The 17,685-nt window shown below is 41.4% G+C and overlaps 1 protein-coding gene across 3 annotated transcripts in view; it reads right to left on the minus strand.

Annotated features, from left to right (window-relative positions):
- The window catches only part of C1QTNF7 (C1q and TNF related 7), a 100,553-nt gene that overhangs the window by 16,419 nt on the left and 66,449 nt on the right, over positions 1-17,685 (minus strand). The window lies entirely within an intron of this gene.

Consider the following 17,685-nt stretch of genomic DNA (forward strand, 5'->3'; position numbering starts at 1 on the left):
TTAGTTATGGACTACAGGGCTGGCCTGGTCCAAAGCCTGCTGTGAAGAGAGGACACTGTAGACCACAGAATGGAATTGTCCAGGAGGTAAGTGAGAGTCTGGGCCAAAAGGCCTAAAGGGTTTTGGGATGACTGGTTTTGGTACACTTTATGAATGAGGATGAGTTTGTCTGCTTTCAGTCTTTATGTCACAGCAGATATCCTTTGGGGGGCAGTGGTTGGACACATGATGGTGAATTAAAAGGGTCATTGTTTTGAAGCTTAGTAAGGGGGCAACACTGGCCAAGCCAGGACTTCCTATACAAATGGGCAAGCATCTCCTGGACTGTGTACAACTATTGTTCAACAGTGTCACCATTTAGTGGCAGCTAAAGCAACGGGGAGAGTGGACAATCCAAGGTTTTGCTTTTCACTTTCTACCTGGGTTGAAAGTAGGAAAGACCCCTTTTGAACCAAGCAAGCCCCTAGAATTCTTAGATCATTCATAAAGGGGAGGATTTAGATCTTGAGTAGTCTTCCTGCTAATAGAAGCAAATGAGATCCTAACCAGTAATTGAGAGAAAAAAATGGCATGACTGTATTTGAACTTGAACCCACAAGGCGGGTCACTGAGGCTCAATGCTTTCGTTAGTTCACTCCTAAGGTAACATCACAGAGCAACCCTCTGTCACGTGTGAGACAGCCTTGACCATTTGACTTAAAGGAATCTCCCCATGCTCCATGTTGAAGTCTTTGAAAAGGCTGAACTAGAATCCCAGTCCTTACAAGCTTAATTTCAGGTGTGCCAGCCTTTGGATATGTTCATTTATTTATATACAAGTGATAACTTCTTCTTAATGGGCTTTTCTCATTCTCTTCCTTGGAATAGCACAATCTCTGTCAATGAGCTTAGAAATGGAGTTTGCTGACCTCCAAAAGAGATAGAGGTATACTTATTTTTTCTGCCTTAACTTGGCCAAGCGTTGATACAATTTATGGGTATCATATTTGCTTTTTCTGTGTCATTCACAACCTCCTTAATTTCCCTTTAATGTTTGATGATAAGGTTTCTTGTATTATTAAGGTACCGTGGTATTTTTTCTGTCCTGCAATACTTGATTTTTTTCTGTGTTCTTTTTCATCTCAGATAACTTATTATAATCTATTTCTTTCTGGATTTATTCTTCTTCACAGAGAGAACAAACCTTTCAAAGTGTTTCCTTGAGCATTCATACCTCAGCTGTTACTAAAGCTTGTTAGTGCCTATTTCATTCAGTTATTTTCACACTTATTTTAGAGACAGTGATGAAAAATGGTCGTAGAAAAAATATTCTGAAAGGAGAATTAGCTTAGAGTAAAAAATCCAATTCCATTTTTACCTGCCACTCACCCCAAGCCCAAGGTCTTATTCTGTCTTTCCAAGAAAGGTAATGTTTTCCTCTCAGCTTGTGCTTTTGTTTCCCTGTAGCCTTAACTCACTTTTCAAATGAATTCAGTTCAATCTAGACCAATCCAATCAATATTCACAGAGCATCCAACAATGTGCTAGTAAATCAGCTCTCAAAAAAAGGTTTGGATTTGTAGCTTTGTCAATTTCCTTGGTGTAAATACTCCCATTGTGGCCAATTTCAAGCCACCAACCTCGCCTTTGATGAATGCAAAGTTGGGAGGGTATGTGCAGAATTGGCTCTTCTAGGGGGTCTAAGCTGACAGCACACTGCTGGTAATATATATAAGCCATTTTGCTAGGTAATAGAATTATTTACAAATGAAGATTCTAGCCGATATATAATGAGCACTTATGTGCTAAGTTATTATCTTACATCATTACCTCCTTTAATCCTCTCCATAACCTCCATGGTGAGCAATTTTATCATCCTCCTTTTAGAGACGAGGAATTTAGGCAGTCCGATCCACAAGTGGCCCACCTAACCACTGTATCATGCACCTCCCTAGGGTGTTGCTAACTTTACAAGAGCAGGTTCCTGCATCCAAACAGCTTGCAGACAGGTGGAATGCGTAGCTGACTCCTCCTCCTCTTCCCCATTGCCCTGGGTTCTGTCAGGAATCTAATCTCCTCTTTCTGGCCTCAGTGTCTTCCGTATATCATCTCCTCTGGCTTGCAACTCCCTGCTAGCCAGGTCCTTCCCATACCTCTTTCTTCGTATGTTCACATTTGGCCTCTATATGCATCGGTTTCTCCAGAAAGTCTCCCTGATGCTCTCAACCAGGTGTAGCCTTATCTTCCTTCAAACTCTCCTAGCACATTGCTTGGACCTCTCTCATGCATCTTAGCTCACTGATTCTCAACTAGGTCTATTGAATCAGCATACCAGTGGATTAGGTCTAGGCATTTATATTTTTCAAAAGCTCTATGAGTAATTCTGATGGGTAGCCAGGCTTTGGGAATCTTTGCCTTATCTATTCTTGCTGAAATGATGCCCCATTTGTTAGTCCTTCCAAAACAATTTTAGTGATACAAATCTGGTTTTCTCCTGCTTTCATCCTGTTCTTTTATTCATTGTGTCATCACATATTTATTGAGCTATTACTATATGCTAGATGCTGAATGCTTGATCTTATATCAATGAAGGGCAAATATAGAGCTCTTATAGAGGAAAAGTCCAGTGGGGAAGACAGATATTCATCAAATAATAATGGATCCATGTTTAACAGGATGTTAATTGAAACCTCCCATCATCTTGGAGCTTCAGTTGGGACCCATTAGAGAATAATGGGCAATCAGTGCCCACACATCCATTTAATAATTTCTAAAAACCAGCTGGATCTGACACTGACCATTGTTCACTTTCAAGTCACATGAGAGAAAACCAGAAGTTCAAAAAGGATTAACGGTTGAAGAGAACCATCAAGATAGAGAGCTATTAGCTGATAAGGGAGTGCTGAAGCTCTCACCCTTCCCTCGCTATGAGGGAAGGAAGGGAGGAATGACTAGTAGGAATGGCAAGCCAAGTGGCAAGGACCCTAAGAGATCACTGATAGTATTAGAGGTGTCTGCAAGAAAGAAGCTGTTTATCTTGTTCTCTAGTTGGATGTTAACTGAGCTGAAACTGAAAGCCTTTCAGCGTGGGATCAGAGAAATGTGATAAACAAGTCATGGAGGAGCTTGATTTCACCCCTGGAGTTTGATATCTTACGTGCTCATAGAAACTAGAGAATTCTCAAGACAGAAGACTGTCTGGGGAAGAGAGAGCAGTGAAGGGGTAGCTATTGGAGAGACAAGGACATATGAGTTTCCTAAGAGGCAGGTGGTACTGAGGATGGCAGCTGGGATTGGCCATCTAGATGGCACCTCTTGAACCCGGAAGGAATCCTCCTAGAGTAAGGAAGCCAGTAAGAAGCAGTTGAGTATACATCTCTGAGTACAGAAGTTGAGGCTGGTATGGAAGCAACGCAAGGCATCAGCCAAGGAGTGAACCGCATACATCAGGGAACTGTACAGTGTGGAGGCCCCTCAGAAAGCCTCTGACGACCCTGGGAATGTGTTCAACCAGAGAGAGCCAGCATTTGAAGACCTGGGGTACACCTGTGTGTGCCAGGAGAGAATCAGGCAAGCAGCGTCTGTTAAGTAAAATTACTTTGGCCATGTTTTTCTAATTCTTCTACCCTCTGATCTGACTCTAGACACACCCAAAGTGGAAGGAGGGGTAGGAGATGGGGGAGGAGTGGAAAAGTATAGCATATCCTGAGCTGAAGCCATGGAAAGGAAACAAGCTTTGTTTTGGATGTGAAATTGAAGTTTTGATTTTTTAATATCTGAAAATGAGTCACAATTGACTAATGAGATTGTTCGTGTAACTGAAAGTGATCAGAAAGCTAAGGAATTTGCCTGAGATGTCATGAAAGGGCAGGGAAGAAAGAGCCAACAGAATCTGACTAGAAGAAGTGACGAGAGAAAAATGAAGTTGTTTCTTATTTATATCATATTAAGGACAGATAAGAACATTTGATAAATTCAGTAAAGTCTGGAGAGTGTTCTGAAGGAAATGTAAAGGGCAACCTAGTTGAGACTATGGGTCAGGGAGGGCTTGCCTAAAGAAATGACATCTGACCTGAAATATGAAACAGGAATAGGCAAAGTGCCCTGTGCAAAGGCCCTGAGGTAGAAGACGATGATTTTGAAAGAAGGGCATTGAAAGGAGCAAAGCAGTGCATGTGCCTAGAAGGAGGATGTGTGTGGACCAGGCAGGGATCTGCTGGCCATGGAAGGTTCTGGTATTTATCCTGGGGGTGGTAGGAGCCCTGAAGGGCTGTGGGCAGGGTTTTAGGGGTCAAACTGTCAACTCTCCCTCAACTCCCTTTTGGTTACAATAATGAGGATGATATAAATGGAAGTGATGTCTGTCACCACTTTCCTAGCTTTTCAAGGTGAGTTCAACAAGAGACTCAATCTGGTTTCTGAAGTGAATCTGCTTTCATTGTAGGAAAAGATATGAATTCTTGTGAGAAAAGTAGTTTGCATATTTAAAAAAAGGCAATTCACCCACTCACTAATGAACAAATGCCATCGATCCCTACCATGTGCCAAGTACTGCCCCAGGTCCTGGAGATAAGGAGTTCAAAGGGGGTGACAGGGTCCAGATGTGCACGGAGCTCATGCTCCAGTGGCAATTTCATGTCGTTAGGGAAGGAAGCAGCCTCAGAGGGCATCAGCCTGCTTTCCCCATTTTGTGGATGAGAAAATGGATTCCATAAGGAGAAGTGACTTGCCCAAAGGTCACTTTTATATACGATGCTAGAATCAGAACTCAGGTCCCCTGTATTATTTCTAAGACTCTCTCACCAAGACCTGATTCCTAATTTCACATGGAGGAGAATCTGCAGTATTTCTCATATGCACAAATACCCATTATTGTGGACAATTGAGAGTTGACAATATAGTATTATCCCAGATCATAATACTTGATCCTCACACCTATGTCCAAAACAGCACTTCTGGAATTTTAAATCATAAGGAATTTTCTAAAAATTTCAGAATTTCAGGGGCCAGCCCATGGCTTAATTGTTAAATTTGTACACTCTGCTTCAGCGGCCTGGGGATTTGCATATTCGGAGCCTGGGCACAGACCTAGCACTGCTCGTCAAGCCATGCTGTGGTGGCGACTCACATAAAATAGAGGAAGATTGGCAACAGATGTTAGCTCAGGGCCAATCTTCCTCAGCAAAAAAAAAAATCACAAAATTTCAAACATATACAAGAGTAGAGATCAAATGGACAATGAGTTCCCGTGTCCCTACCATGCAGCTCAACGGTTACCCAAGGGGAATACTGTTTCATGGACACCCCATTCACTCATCCTCCCTTTCCCCCCACCCCTGCATTTTGTATGTTTTGAAGCAAATTCCTCACGTTGTATCATTTATTCCAAAACTATTTTGGGAAAACCGAGAAATTTTTATCATCTTGGATAAAAAAATAAGAGAGTGATTGACAACATGCAGCTCCATTTGCCCTTGAGGCCTTTTAACCAAAAATAAGCATACTTTAGATAAGTCAAAAATGTCTTAAAAGCACTTTACCCACAGATTGCTATATGTACTAAAAGTTTTGAAATGTAATTTTATGAGGCTGTCAAGATTCTTCAGTGGGATTTTCAGAATGCAAGGGGAGCTCTCCGATGACTTGTTACAGAAATTCCGAGAAGACCCAGGCTCATTATGTGCCTGTCTGTGGGTCTGTGTGTTCTCTGAAAGAAGACCGTGCGGAGCTGGTCTGCAGTTCCACAACACGTCAAGAATGGGCGGTGCTGGTGCCAGGTGTTCCACTTTCTGGCTTTGACTAACAAACCTGTCATACCATCCTACGATTGTTTAGGAAACACCAGAGAACTGGTGCTGTCTTTAAAATGTTAAGTAATCCTAGAATCTTGGAAAGCGGAGGCTAACAGGATGATATGAAATGGCTTGGGAGCTTAAGAGTCGACAGGCACAGGATGGAGCCTGTCAGCCCTGGAGCAGATCTCAGCAAGGCTGGGCATGGCTGCCTCCATCCCCACTGGAGTACAGACAGAAAAGAGAGGCAAAGAGGGAACCTGCACAGAGCGACAACCAGGACGACAGACCATAGCAGCAAAACATCTGCTGTGTTTGCTTCACCACCTCCATGCCTCTGGACTGTGCTGACTTCAATTTGCACACTTTCCTGAAAACTGCTTGGCATAAGAGAGACACTATATCTTTGTTTTTGTGTATGTTCTTTTTTTAAAAAAATTGAGATATAATTGACATATAACATTATATTAGTTTCAGATATTCAACAAAATGATTCTATATATATATATATATATATATATATATATATATATATATAGTGAAATGATCACCACAGTAAGTTTAGTTAACATCCAGCACCACACATAGTTACAAATTGTTTCTTTTCCTAGCGATGAGATCTTTAAAGATTTACTCTCTTAGGAACTTTCAAGTATACAATATAATATTATTAACCACAGTCACCATGCTGTACATTATATCTACAGGGTTTATTTATTTTATAACTGGAAATTTGTACCTTTTGATCAACTTCATCCATTTCGCCCACCCCCAATTCCCCATTGCTGGCAATCACTAATCTGATCTCTGTATCTATGAGTTTGTTTTTTGTTCTTGGTTTTTTTAGAATCTACATATAAGTGAGATCATACGTTGTCTTTCTCTGTCTGATTTATTTTACCTAGCCTAATGCCCTCAAAATCCATACATGTTGTTACAAATGGCAGGATTTCCTTCTTTTTTATAGCTGAATAATATCGCATTGTATATATATCTGTACATATATGTACACCACATTCTCTTTATCCATTCGTCCATCGATGGACACTTAGGTTGTTTCTGAGATGCCATATGTTTGAATGATGGAAAATAAAAAATAGTTATGACAAGAGTTTGTTATGGCAAGAGTTTATTATGGCAAGGCAGTGTCCGAAGTACTTTATATGGATTTCTTGTTTATTCTTTGCCACGAGCCTGTGAGGTAGCTGCTATGACTTTCCCAGGAGGGTAGGGACGGGTTGGCAGTGCTGGTAAGGTGTAGAGCAAGACTTCAGACTCTCCCCTTCCCAAGTGGTCACCTTATCCGTGAGGGTAAAATCCAAGGACTATTTTTAATTTCGGCTCAGGAGTCTGTCTTCATGACATTTAGCAGCAACGAGAATGGGAAACTTCAGTGTGCTATTTGGAAGTTTAGCATTGGATGGACCAGGAATACTGCTAGACGAGAATGCCTTTTCCCTGCTCCTTTGGTCTTCAGGAGGAGGCATTCTCCTAAGCACACTACTCCTTTGTTTATTCTACCCAAGGGAAGCTGGGGTGGATGAATTTGGAACATTGAGAAGAACAACTGGACATATTCAGCTCGGTTGACTGGGGATGAAAGTCTGCCCAATTTCAGGGAGTCTGGGTTATGAAGCCCCTTTGCCATCACACTGGAGCAATATATATATTTTTAAAGGTGTAATTTACAAGGAGTAAAATTCACCCTTTTTATGTGTTCAGTTTGATGAGTTTTGACCACTGTATATAGTTGTGTAACCATCACAGAATAGAGACACCGAGCACTTCCATTCCCTCCCAAATGTCTCCTCATGCCCCTTCGTAGTCAAAACTCTCCCCTACTCCAGCCACTGGCAACACTGACCATATAATTTTTCTGTCCCCATAATTTTCCATTTTCTAGAATGTCATATAAATGGAATCATACAATATGCGAACTTTTGAGTTGGTCTTTCACTGAGCATAATGCTTTTGAGGACCATTCATATTCCTTTCATTACTGAGCAATATTCCGTTGTACACAGTACTCCACTTTATTTTTCCATGTACTGACTGATGGACATCATTTGGTCTCCAGTTTTTGGCTGTTCTGAATTAAAGCTCCAATAAACATTGATGCACGGATCTTTGTGTGGACATCTGTTTCCATTTCTTTTGGGTAAATAGGAGAGGGATTGCTGGCAGATGTGCTAAGTGTATATTTAACCTCGTAGGAAATGCCAACTCTTTTCCAAAGAGGCTATGCCGTTTTGCATTTTCAGAAGCAATGTATGCAAGTTCTAGCTGCTCCACATCCTCACCAGCACTTGGCATTGTTAATTTTACTTTCAAATTTTAGCCATTCTAATTGGTGTTGCCATTGTGTTGTGGTTTTAATTTGCATTGCCCTAAGGATGTTGAGCATCTCTTCATGTGCTTATTTGCCATCCACATATTTTATTTGTTGAAGAATCAGTTCAAACCCTGTGTTCATTTTGGGTTATTTACCTGCTTATTTCTGGTTGTTAAGAATTTATGTCTTCTAGATATATATCAGATGTTTGTTTTGCAAATATTCTCCAGTATGTGATTTGACTTTTTATTTTATTAATCACATGTTTTGAAGAGAAGCATTTAATTTTCATCAAGTCCCATTTAGTACATTTTTCCTTTATAGTTAGTGTTTTTGTCTCCTATCTAAGAAATCTTTGCCAAACCCGAGGTCACAAATATTTCTCACTAGAAATTTTATAGTTTTAGGCTTTACGTTTAGGTCTGTGATCCCTTTTCATTTTTGTATACAGGGTGAGGTTAGTTCCAAGGTTTGATCTTTTGCATAGTGAGAGACTGAATATTCCAACAGACAATGGCCAGACCATATTTACAACAGACTTTGACCTACAACCTGAAGCAACCTATCCAGGAAACCAACCTACCCAGGAAACTACCATAATCAGCCCAGGGAGCCAACCTGCTAGAAGTTAGACTTGTAGGAAGTAAGACTGCTATCTATAGTAACAATCCAGGAATCCAAACAATAACCCCTATAACAATTGGCCCCAAATAGCCGGACTTGATTAATAACTGACAGCCTCCCTAATTTTTGTCCCCACTTCTGACTTAGGGGCAACCAAGAAATCCAAATATGCACTCTGACCAATCAAATAGCGTGCCCTCCTCCAGCTTTCCTATCACAGCTGCCTCCAATCAAGACCTACTTGAAACCTTCCCTCCTTTTCACAATAAAGCTTTCTTACTCCTGGGTGCCTACCTTTGAACCTCTGCCGAAATGCAAGGGATGGTGGCTGACTCCCTTGCTACAGCAAACCCTGAATCAATAGCCTTTTCTTGTTCTCATTTGGTTGGTCTTCATTTATTTCCACAATATGAATGCCAACAATCCTTTGTTTTATTTCTCAATTTGCATAAAGCTGTGGCAGGGAATAGGAGTACTGTTTACCGGGGCCTCCAATAAATGTAGGGAAGCCAACCTCTACTTTTAAGGGCTTTGCAGTCTGTACATGAGTTACACCTGATACAGACTCAGGAAGAAGAATGTATACCTTCCAATGAGCTCCTCTGGGGCAAGAACCCTGTCTCATTCATTTTTGCGTCATCTACATGTAACCAAGGCCCAGAATCTGCAAATGCTCAATATATGCTGGTTGATTTAATGACTAATTCTAATTAGATGCCAAAATAAGAGCAAGAAAAGTAGTCTCCAATGCTGATTGGGTTCTGGAGGCAACCACTGATGGGTGTGTATCAACAGCCAAGCAAATAACTCTCCAGCTTTCCTACAGCAACCACTCAGTTTAGGCCTCGATGTCTCTCACCTGATCTCTTGCGACATCCTCATAACTACTCTCTCCATTCTTGCAGTCTTTTGCCTTCAAGTCCAACCTCTAGTCTGCTGCTAAAGTGAACCCAAACAATGGGCATTTGATAAATGAATATTGGCTAAATTAATGAATAATATCACGCTTCAATTTAAAAGTATTCCAATAATTAAATTCACTCTGTAATTTTAAGACCCAAATAAAAAAATAAATCAACAGTGACAAAGAATACACGGTAAACAAACGTGTGTTGAATATCTAGTATTTTTCAAGCACTTGAGGAATAAATAAATATTAATTGAACTTAGACCTTATTCATGGGTAGTTTCCATGTTAAAGTGTTGATTAAAGCTAGATGTCTGATTTGAAAACATTTTGAGTATTTGAATTTTGAACTGGATTCTAAAAGCATAAAAACATTCACAATAATGATGAAAATCATACTAATGTTGATAACAAAGAAGAGAGCTCACTGGTGTTTAACGCACTGTCCCAGCACCTAATATTTATTTTATCTTCCTAACAGTTGCAGGAGGTGGGTGTGCCGCGTCCTGAGCTCCATGAGGATGAGGAGCAAGGACTTGTTAGTTACTAGAGCGGTGCATGGATCATAAGCGGCTCTCGACAAGTAACTGCTGAATGAATATTATTATTCCCATTGCATATCTATATAAACTTTTTTTTTTTAGGAGGGTAAGAAAGTTGCCCCAAGTCACATAGGTGGTAATTGTTGGAACAAAGGTGTGAAGAGTTTGGTTTCAAGCAGAATGTTCTAAGATTTTTCACAATAATTGCTTCTCCTAAAATGTCTGGCTAGACTGTGGAGTGGACATGAGGAGTGAAGAAATCCTGCGGGGATTTTACCCGGTGGGCTGACGTGAGACAAAGCAAAGAGGAAGGAGGGGGGCCTCTGAGGTCAGCAAGTTAACTGTGGTCTCAGAACGGCACATTTGGGGGATGTCCTTTGTCCTGGGAGCAGTTCTCCCGGGGAACTCAGTCTCCTCATCTTGCTAGGAGAAGAAATAGGAAGCTCCTGGCAGCCAGGTAACAATAGCCTCCAAGTTGTTAAGAATAATAACGAATTAGCTCAAAGGCATCCATTTGGCAGAACCTGGCCAGGGGGAAAATACAAGAGAACATCATAGAAGATATGAATGGGAAGAGGGATTATTGGCTAGTACGTGGGATAGCATTGGTTGGAATGGTGAGACCCATCTTGCTCTTGGATTCCCAGAGCGCCTTGGAGGCCAAAAACATCTGGTCTCCCTTCCAGGTGGCTACATAGGACTACTCTTTCTCTGCTGGGCAGGTGTGGTCACTGAGATGCACAAATCTGGTCTCCCAGGACATTAGCCAGTGGGCCAGCACAAGGGTCCTATCTGAAGGGGTGCAGCTGGCAGCCCAGAGAAAGTTCTTCAAGGAGCTAATAGTGAACACCGTTTATCGGGACTCCTAATTTGAAGGCAGCAAATAATAGCATCCATTTATTAAGCACCTCTTATATGCTAGCCACAGTGAGTTCTGACCACTTAGTAAAGTAGATATTATCTTCTTATCACAGATGTGGAAACTGAGGATCCCCAGTGAGAGAATTTGCCAAGATCACGCAACTATTAAATGATAGATTTGACATTCAAAGTCAAATTTGTCTGTCTCTAAAACCAAACCCTTAGTTTAAAATGAGGACAGTGATAGTGCTCAGCTCCTATGTTTGTTGTAAAGGTTAATTGCAATAACCCATAGAAAACGAGTCACATGTTGCCTAGCACATAGCAGGTGCTCAACAAACGTCAGCTGGGTTACTAGTGCTGTCACTGTCGCCACTGTCCTGACTTCTGCAGCTTTGGCTTCTGTTCTTTGAGGAACTGATGGATGCATCCTCTGTCCCGTGCTCTCTGAGCTCAGCCTGTTTGCACCTGAAATCCCTTCAGAGGCCCATCCTTGGTTGCAGGGATGCCAAAGGCAACATGGCCATTCAGTGATGCAAACCTCTCTATCCTGAGGATTTTGAGAGTGTCTGTGTGACAGATTTAGGCATAAAAGCAGTAATAATAATAATAATACTCATAGCTTACATTTATTGAAAACCCATAAGCCCACTTCTTTTCAGGCATCTCAGGTCTATTCAAACTGTCTGGTGTTTCTAAACGTTTACCCAGATAATGGAAGACTCTTGTTCTCTGCTTTGCTTCTTGTTGAAAAGATGTGAGGCACTCTGGGGAGGGGATGGGTGGACATGAGCCAAGTTCAGAGTCAAGAGCTACAATGGACCCGACAAAGGCAAAGATTTAACAGCAGGTGGTACCTCTTGCACACACATCCCCTTCCAGTCAAAACAACATTCTTGCCGACTCCATCCCAGCGGAGAGAGAGCTGGGAAATCCAAGAGTGACTCACAGTGTGCCTGGGAAGAAAGCTGAACATAGCAATTTTAGCAAAAAAAGACAAAAGTAGTGGAATGTTACCACAATCTAAATTAGCAGGAGTCTCTACATCTTCTCCCTTCCCGCTGACATTTCTTTGTGTCAGCTGGCAGAGTAAGACAGCTGGCTTTGAGGGTCAAAGTCATTATTGCCCAGCCATGTGACTTTGGGCAATTTGCATGACCTCTCAGAACCATAGGGTTTCTCTTCCATAAATCAAAAATTTAAAAATGCTCAAACCAAGTAAGATTGTTGTGAAGATTCATAAAGTGATGCATCTCATTGGCTGACATTTGTGCTACTCAAGAAACATTGGTTTCTGTTGGTTGAGAGAGAAACAACTCTAAGTCAGAGACATCCTTTTTTCTTTTCGTTTTTTAAAAAATAAGGTTTAAAATTTACCTTCTTGCTGGGTCTAGGAAATGCGTGTTTTTGGTGGCATTCCTTCTGGGCTCTAGATCTGTGTTTTCAGAATAATTTCATCTACATGGTTAGAGAAACTCTCTCTGAGGAAATGACTTCTTGAGACTTGAAGGATGACTGAGAGGCATCCTGGAAAATAAGTGTGAGGGTGTGGTTTCCAGCAGAGCTAACAGCTTGAGTAAAAACCTGGCGCTGAGAGAGAACAGAATGCCTTGGGGAAAGTGAGAGAAAGCTGGTGAGGAGGCTGGAGTGGAAGAATGTGAGGAGAGATGCTGAGAGTTGAGGGCGAAGGCTGGGGAGAGGCCGACTGTAGGGGAGGTGAAAGTCTGTTGTGGATCTTGGACTTTATCTGAAAGTCAATAAGAAGCAAGGGAAGGGTAAGCTCTGGAGCGACAAGACCGTACATACATTTTGAAAAAGATCTCTTGGACTGCCATGTCCAGAAGGGTTGGAGGGAGGCGAGAGTGAAAGGCTATGGTGGATCACACCCTTGGGCAAGGGGGGGTGAGAAAACCACACAAGCACTGACCAGGATTCTAATACAACCAGTAGCAGGTTTGGTTTGTTTCTTTTTTTCTTTGTTTTTTTGGCAGGGTGTGTGTGTGTGTGTGTAATTTCCTTCTAATATTTTTTCCTACTCATAGTCTACAAATTTTTTCATCGAAATATATTTGTTCTTTTTTACCTCAAAATTTTTTTCTATGCTCTATAGGCTGAGTATAATTGTCACATAGAATTATTCATATTTTATTTAGATTTAAAGAATTTGTACAAGAGGAAAAGTAGAAAAATAAAAGTTAAATAATCTTATAGTTCTATCTCTCAGGTAACCACTGTTTCCATTTTAATTTTTTTTTTTTTTGTGCTGTGTGTGGGTGTGTCTGAGTGCATAGATCTTTTGTTCAAAGATATATATTACCCATCTACTATTGCTGTTTGCTTTTTCTTTCTCTCTCTTTTAAAAATTGAAATATATTTGACACATAACATTGTGTAAATTTAAGGTGTACAACGTGTTGATTTGATACATTTGTATATTGCAATATGATTGCCACCATAGTGATAGCACCTTCTCACATCACATAATTATCATTTCTTTTTTATGGTGGGAATAGTTAAGATCTAGTCTCTTAGCAAGTTTGCTGATTATAACACAATATTGTTGTCTATATTCACTGTACTGCGTATTCAATCTCCAGGACTTATTTACTACTAGTTGCAAGTTTGTACCCTTAAACAACATCTCCCCATTTCCCCCACCCTCCAGCCCCTGGTAATGACCATTCTACTCTCTGTTTTTATGAGTTTGGCTTTTTTAGATTTCATGTACGAACGATATCATTCAGTATTTGTTTTTCTCTGTCTGATTTATCTTACTTAGTACAATGTCCTTAAGGTCCATTCATGTTGTTGCAAATGGTACAATTTCCGCCTTTCTCATGGCTAAATAATGTTCCATTATATATACCACATCTTCTCTATTCATTCAATCATTGATGGACATGTAGGTTGCTTTCATATGTTGACTATTGTAAATATAATAAACATGCGTATGCAGATATCTCTTTGATATACTGTTTTCATTTCCTTTGGATATATACCCAGAAGTGGGATTGCTGGACCATGAGCTTTCTTTTTCTTTAACCTAATATTATATCACAAGCATTTCTCCTCTATTATTCTTTGGAACCATTAATGGCCAAACAATATCCATCAAGTTGTTCTACCATAATTTATTTAATCTTCTTCTCCCTATTATTGGACAATTAAGCTGTTTCCATTCTTTTTTTATTATAAATGAGATTACATTGAAAATTTTTGTGCATAAGCCTTTGTCTCTATTTAGGATTATTTCTTTAGGATAGATTCCCAGAAATAGAATTACTGGGTCAAAAGATTTGAATGTTTTATGTCTCTCTGGGTACAAGCTGCCAAACTGCTTTCCAAAAGGCTGTGTGAATTTACACTGCCTCATCTCTGTATGAAAACAAAATCCAGGGGAATGTAAGCTCCTTAACAATCAGGCACTGTTAGTCCCTGGACACAGACAGAGGTGCAGAATCTCCGATTTGGAAGCAACTTTAAAGGTCAGCGAAGCTGACCTCCACTGCTGTTGTGTTTTGTGGAGAGAACATGGAAGTTTGTTCCACAGCAGTATTGACAATTGTACTGTCTCTTGGTTGGGTGGCTCCAAATTCCCTACCCAACCTCAGCCAAGGGGTTAAGTCCTGGTCATGTGTGATTTCACAGAGTTAGTACCCTGCCAGGCACACAGTAAGTGCTCCACCTGCCTTGGCAGACTGGATATAGGTGATGACACACATTGCCTGGGTTAAAGTTATCTCATTGTCTCCTGGTAGACATCTTTGGCAGGACACCAGAGACGGTTGTGTGTTGGGACAGAATAGTCGCCCCCTGTAATGGCTGGGGCTCAACGGTACCAGAGGCCCTTAGCGCTCGGGGCTCCTCTTCCATCCAGTCTTAAAGAGCTTTCCAGGGGCCCATGCTCAGAGAGCAGAATCACATGGCTAGGGAGGAGTCATGTGACCAGGGAGGTAGAATCCATTTCTAACTCTTCCACACCCAAGGTGTGAGGCCTCCTAGCCCTCCCCTCAAGACTCTGTACTGACCCAGACCTACAGGTGACCTTTACCTTGGTCATTTGCTGTAGTCTGGCCTTCCTTTGCCCTTCAGTCTCTCTAAAACTTACCACTTTTTTAGTTCCAGCTGAAAGCTAACTAACTCTACCAGTTCCAGGCAGTTTATTCATTCCACTGACATTTATTCAGCATCCCTCTGTACTGGCCACTGGCCACATGCTGAGGTCCAGAGTTAGGCAAGCCCATTCTAGTCCTCATACATACTTCATTCTCTTGGAGCGCCATGATTTTGCATGTTTCTCTCTTTTTCTCCACCTAGTTCAACTCCATACTCATTAAAAAACAATCCTCATTAATCTTCACCTCTGTGCCCAGGCTTTGGTTCACACTGATGAGCAGACTTGATGAGGCCTCTGAGTCTGCTGTGGGTAAGGGAGCTGGACAGCAGTCAGGACCTTCACTGAGTGCTGCTCCGGGCTCAGCAATCTGCCGAGGGCTTCACACACATCGACCCGCTTCATCTTCTTCCAACCATAGAAGATAGTTAATATTATTATTATTTTCATTTTATACATCGAAAAACTGAGGCACAAGAGGTGAGTAGCTTGCTTCAGACCACACAATTATAGACTTTTAACTGCTATATTTACTACTTTTCAGTAAGTAACAACATACACTGAAGACAGCAACTGCTACAAAGAAAAAGAAGAGAGATCGCTGATAGAGATTAAAATGGGGGACCTACTTTAGTTTGTGGGGTCAGGGAAGGCCCCTCTAAGGAAGGGACATTTAAGGGGATTCTTGAGGATGACTCAGCCAGGTGAAGACAGGAGAGGAGCCCTCTAGGAAGGGAGAACAGCATGTGTGACGGGCCTGGGGCAGGAGAGGGTTTCAGGAATTCTAGAAAATGAAAGAACAGTGGATTGGACCTTATAGACAAGGTGGTCTGGTCTACAACAGAGGATGTGAGAGAAATAGGCGAGGTCAAATCATTTCAGGGATTGAAGACTTTGGATTTTATCTTAAGAGCAATGGGAGCCATCAAGCAGGGAGAACCATAATCTATTATGCTTAAAAGGATTCTCTGGTTTCTATGTGGAGAATGAATTAGAGAGGGGTGGGGAGTAGAGATGGGTAATCATTTGGAAGTCTGGTGTAGCCAAGCCAGCAAAAGATGATCTTGATTGGTCACTCTGGTGGCAGGAGATAAAGAGAGAAACGGAGAGATTTTGAACATATTTTTGTTTAAGTCCTGATGGATCACACGTAGTGTCCTGTGGGAAGCCCCTTCTGCACTCATCCACACCAGCTAACTCCGGTGCACCTTCTCTCTGCTCGCATACTACCCCACCCTATTACTAAACCGGCGGCAAACTCCACTTTATCTCGCCTGCTTCCTCTTTGGACTGTGGGCTCTCTATTGTGTATTGTTTTGCTTGCTGCTGTATCCCTACCACTAAAATAATGCTTGCCACATAGTAGGTGCTTGAAAAACATTTAAAAAATTTGTTGAATTTGTCACTTACTGTGTGTCAGTCATTAGACAAAGTTTTATGTGCATCATCTTGTGTGCTATGCTCAGCACCCCCATATGAGGTGGTTACTATTTCACCTTGGTTTTACAGGTGAGAAAACAAAGGCATAAAGAGGCCAATTACCTTTACACACTCATGTTACTGAAGTGCTAGAGCTGTGGCTCAAATCCAGGTCTGTTGTTGGCAAAGACCGTGTGCCAGAGCATCCAGCTACACTTCCTGCCTGCACCTCCCACCTGGCTTGTGCATTAGGGGAGCAGCGTCCTTAGATCATCACCGAATTAGAAATCCCGGCACAATGCAGCAGGCAGCAACCTGGTGTGCATGGAACTCAACTGAGCTTAATCAGACAGTATAGACATACAACGAATTATTGGTCAGCCATAAAAAGGAACGGAGTACTGATAGCTGTTACAACATGGATGAACCTCAAAAGCATTATTCTAAGTGAAGGAAGCCAGACATGAAAGGCCACTTATTGTAGGAACCCATTTGTATGAAACATCCAGAATAGGTAAATCCATAGAGACAGAAAGCAGATTGGTGGTTGCCAAGGGTGGAGGTGGGAGTGAGGAACGGGCAGTGACTGCTTCATGGGTACAGGGTTTTTTCTTTTGGGGTGATGAAAATGTTTTGGAACTTGATACAAGTGGTGGCTGTACAACATTGTTAATGTGCAAAATGTCACCGAATTGTTTATTTTAAGATGGTGAATTGTATGTTAGTGAAGTTTCGTCTCGATAAAAAATAATGCATGGGAGTGAAATATACTAGCTTCAGCCTGGATGGTTAACTGAGGAGCAAGGAAAGGATCAAAATGGAGCTTTAGCTAAACTGTAATTTTTCATTTCTTTAAAAGATCTGAAGCAAATAAAAAAATCTACCATTACTTGGGTTCTTGCTGGACATTCTTTCATATAGAGAAATGAAGCTAAGACGAAACAGTGCAATAGCTGAGCACGAGGGCAGAGTAGGCCAAATGTCAGCTTAACTCTCTTTCTACTGAAGCCTCTGACTTCAATGTAAAAGGAAGAACTTTGAAGTCATGAGACTCAGATGCGGTGTGTTGGGGCCACAGCTCCTATCTTAGGATGAATGTAATGTCAACCTAAGAT

The sequence above is a fragment of the Equus caballus genome, chromosome 3 (genome assembly GCF_041296265.1).
Source record: "Equus caballus isolate H_3958 breed thoroughbred chromosome 3, TB-T2T, whole genome shotgun sequence".
NCBI classification, from domain to species: Eukaryota; Metazoa; Chordata; class Mammalia; order Perissodactyla; family Equidae; genus Equus; species Equus caballus.